This window comes from Coptis chinensis, chromosome 5, assembly GCF_015680905.1.
Source record: "Coptis chinensis isolate HL-2020 chromosome 5, ASM1568090v1, whole genome shotgun sequence".
Lineage (NCBI taxonomy): Eukaryota > Viridiplantae > Streptophyta > Magnoliopsida > Ranunculales > Ranunculaceae > Coptis > Coptis chinensis.
In genome coordinates this window covers 14,561,628-14,566,509 of record NC_141460.1, presented here as the reverse complement: position 1 = coordinate 14,566,509, position 4,882 = coordinate 14,561,628, and positions in this window count along the sequence as shown.

The following is a 4,882-nucleotide window of genomic DNA, read 5'->3' as shown; positions in this document are numbered from 1 at the left end:
GCGCGCTCTGTGGTAGATCAAATTCCAGTAACTTAGCGCGGGTCGTGCTCACCTTGGGGGCGGTCGCGCTCAATGTAAATTTTCACGGAATTTTTCAAATCTGAAACGGAGAACCACAGTATGAATCAAACAAGGGTGGGTGGGTTTAATGGGACTTAAAAATGACTAATTTTACTATGAAAACAATGCTAAAGCTAACTAAGATGGCAGCGGCGCCATTTGATAACAGTAAAATGAGTAGTTTACCTACGAAATGAACGATGAATTCACAACGTAAGTAAACTAAAACTATCCTTTTACACTCAATTATCAAAGCTTCTACTCTCAATGCGAATTGCACTAAGTGGAGTAGGAAGTTCGTTCCACTCCTAGTTCCCTAGCACGGAATTGTTTTCTAATCTAATTAGTCGGTCTTAAGTCTATGAGAGTTTTACGAGGGGGGATTATACTACGATGCAATATGAAATTGATTAATTTAATTTAAGCTACGAATGCTATGGAAATACGATTGTTTGACTCTAGATAAAGAAATAGAGGGGAATTAAATCCACCTCGAATCCAACTTAATAACCTAGTATAGATTGTCGTATCTCGATTCTTACGTTTTCACGGCAAGAATTTCGAGTCTAATCCCTAGTGTTCATGGCATTCCTACCGGATACTAACTAGCATGTGAGGTCGTCCACCCATTCTCATGGCGAAACACGACCTTCTAGAGTGGAATAGATTCTACTACCAATTCTATACTAACCACTAAGTTTTCATCAAGGCTTCATCAACCCCTCTAATGGAGGTTTAGCCTTGAGTCATCAAACTAACATTTCCCATTGAATCTAAACTAAACATAATGTAAGAAATTGAGATTTACTTAATTAAACAATAATGAATCTAATTTAATGGTGGAATGGAATAAGAACAAGAATTTAAATGAGATCTAGAATGGAAACGACAAAATTGAAATTGACAACTAACTATTTTATTTATCTAATCAATCAAGAACAATCATTCAAAGATTTAATCTAAAAACAGAATTGAAATGGAACTAAAACTTAATTAATTAATAAAACTAGATCTAGAATTCTATATATTACTTTAGGTCTAACTAGCTACCATTAACAAAAAGCTAAGCTTTTGTTTTTATACATTCAGATCCAAAAATCGTGCATGGGCTTGGAGCCATGTTTTGGGCCAGAGAATCAGGCCCAAAACCCAATTCTTTCAGTCCAAAAAGGCCTCTTCAGCTGCAGTTGGCTTCCACAGACTTTTCGTCCACTTCTGCTCCTCTGATTGGATCAAGGCTTGGACCATTGGAAAGCTCTTTCCGAGCCGGTCGTTTTGACATAAGGTAGGCCCAATTCCGAGGTCTGAGTCCAAAGATATGGCATTCGGAAGTTCTGCTGACTTTTGCTCCTTTATCTCGCTAAAGTGGCACATTTCTGCACATAATGGACTTTGAAGCCTGAAATGCATAAAAACACGTAATCAGTATTAACTCTTACCAATTATTCACATAATTGGTCTAACAGTATGATTATTAAGGAGTTAAAACTACAGTTTTGGGCTCTTATCAGCCACAATATTTAGAAATATCTCAATTATATCTCATAACCACTTTCATTCTTTCACGTGCCTAGTAGCATCTCACAGATAAAATAATGGAGCGTTTATACATTTATTTCTCCAAAACTATTGCATTTAATATATATATCCCAACATATTATATAATGTCACAATTGCTTCAAACGTATCGCATACATTTTTTATAGCGTTTTAGGAATATTATATTTCCTAAAGTTTCTATCTCGTCACGTGTCAAAATATACACAATATCAACGTCAAATCTTTCATAGATAATGACAACCAAATTTATACAAGCTTCGACAATATTTTATTACTACATTTGTCCATATTCTTAAATATGTGAAAAACTGGAAAAAGTCAACGGTCAATGGTCAACGGTCAAAGTCAAAGTCAACACGTCATTGTCAAACTGTCGTTTCCATGTTCAACAGGTTCATGGTCATAGCCATGGTTCATGGCAAAGGTGCATGGCTCATGGGTTCATGACTTAGGTAATGGTTCGGACCCAACTAGCCAAGCCTATGACTCAACCAAAGATTCAAATAATGTTAGCCGGATCCAACATAAAAGCCAAACCAGAAACCGGCCCAACAATAGATTTAGCCCAACTAGAGATATCTAAAGGGAATAGATCCACTTAAAACCAAAATGACCCAGCCCACAAAATAAAAGAAAACTGGCCCATGTATCTAGAATTAGAACTGGCCCAAACAAAACTAAACTAATCTTTAGCCCCAAAGCCCAACCAAACAAAAGAAATTGGTCCGGCCCAAATAAAACAACTTAAACTAATGTGAACCGGCCCAAGTAACTAATATCAAAACCGGCCCAAAACTAAAATAGATTATTGGGCCCCAAACAAAACCAAACTAAGGTCTGGCCCCAACACAACTAATAGAGTTTTGGCCCAAGCAAAACTTAACCATTTCGGCCCAAGCCCAATTAAGAGGAACAGGTCGTCTTCCTCATCCTTCTTCCTCACATCAGCCTCCACCACCAGCCAGCTCGCGCGCCGGCCACCACTCGTCCTCCTCTCTCGATCCAGCGGTTTTAACCCGGATGAAAAACCCAATAGTTCAATACAATAAAAACTCGATACCCTCACACTTCAAAAACTCAACCCCAACCGCCATTGACGCCTGTTCAAGGCTCCCAACAGCCCAACCACTGTACTCCAACCCCCAACAACCAACTAAGTTCGTTATTCCAACACTAATTGAAAATACAGTCGCCGATGCGTCTTTTTCAGGGAAAAGATCAGTAGACAATTTACAAACTGAAATCAATGAATTCAAAACCGGAAGTGGGATCCATGGTATTGCAGCGCGAATAAATCCAGTCTTCCAATCATCCAATGTAATCTTCACAACATGAATCTTAGAAGGACCAAATTTAAGTTGTTAAAAGCAAAGGGGCACATATAAAACAAAGCAATAAACCGAAAATGAATACCAAGAAAGCAACTGGAATTGCCGAGAAGATACGAAATGTTCTTCCACGGCATCGTCTGCGCTGGTCTAGTTCTTCTGATTTAGTTAAAGACTCAATCCCATCGTTGTCATTCAACCAATGACCAACCGACAGATCTCATTCTAAACAAACCAACATTTTCAAAGGATTCAACTCGACAGTTCACACAACACAATCCAAAACTATCAATCCAATAAAATCACCCATTCAAACATTTAAACCCCCAATCCACAGTATGCATATACACAAATAGAGTCCATTAGTATTCAAATTATTTTTATTTTTATCAATGAAGATTTGGTTCAACTGTTACCATGAAAAAAAACAGAACCTCATGGTTTCGACAGAGATTGTAAATTACACAGAACTTATGTTTTGGACAGAATAAGCTAATTTTAAATAGACTATCATATGTAGTCCCGTGAATATCTATAATTTCAGTGAAAAATAATAAAACTCTACTCACCTTAATTAACAGCTCGACGAATCCCTCATAGTCTGAGTCGTCGCGCTCCCACGCTCTAGCAATCCAGCTTCTATCTCTGCCTCCATTTTTATTTTATTTTATTCTCTCAAAACCCTATTCTCTAGAACAATGTGATTATATACTTGGGTTTGAAACCCAAGCCCAATACAGACTCGGGCCCAGAAACCAGGCCCACATATCCCAAATCCAAATCCAGCAAATTTTAAATAAATAAATAAATTAATTAATAAATAATTACGTATTTTAAATACGGGCGTTACAGCTATACACACCTCAAAAGAATCTCGTCCCGAGATTCGGAAGTAAAGCTATACGAACAAATAACATTGGTTATTAACTTAGAACCTACACAAAAATGTACAGAGATTAAACTTAAACAAGATAACGTTGATATTAATTATTTTTAAATAATTCCAGAATATATGTCCTAATGCCATTACAAAATCTATTATAGTTTAACTGTCTATATTAAAACAAATTATTACTGTCACTTATACACCAGATAAATATATCATTTCTCATTAGCATGCAGTTTCTTGACACGTAGCAATCTCTACGAAAAATAATATTCTACTTAAACTATATGCGATACGTTTGAAGCAATTGTGACATTATATAATATGTCGGGATATATATATTAAATACAATAGTTTTGGAGAAATAAATGTATAAACACTCCATTATTTTATCTGTGAGATGCTACTAGAAGGTAGTAGAGTATCTGTGGATATTTCCCACAGGAGTGTGGCGTAGTGTAATAATATATTGGCACGTGAAAGAATGAAAGTGGTTATGAGATATAATTGAGATATTTCTAAATATTTTGGCTTAGTGCAATAAGGTATTTGACCTGCACGTGATATAGTGGAATTATAAAGAGTTATAAATGTATGACACTTGAATAAATTACGTAATTAAAATCCTAGAACCTAGCTACCACAACTCATGTGATATGATTGGCCCTTCTAGCGTTTCAGTGAATCTAAATGGCCCTTTGTGCAAAAGTAATTTGATTGGCCCTTCTGGCGTTTCAGTAAATCTGAATGGCCCCTCTGGCGTAGCCGAATGGTGGCTTGATTATTCCGTTCGCAAAATTACAACGAGACGCGCGATAGTTTATGCCGTATAATGGCAGTACTTACATAATGACTTTCGTGTGAGGGTTACCTGGTGTGCGGCATCCCGCTCAGGGTAGTTATGCACGGAGTGGTTCATTATGTAAGGGGAGGCATGTGGATGTACATGTTCGGCATTGGGAAGCGATTGTGGTAGCCAGGGAAACAAGGTAAGACATAGTTACGACGTTATTTTAGGGACACGCAAAGAAAGCCTTAATTAATATAA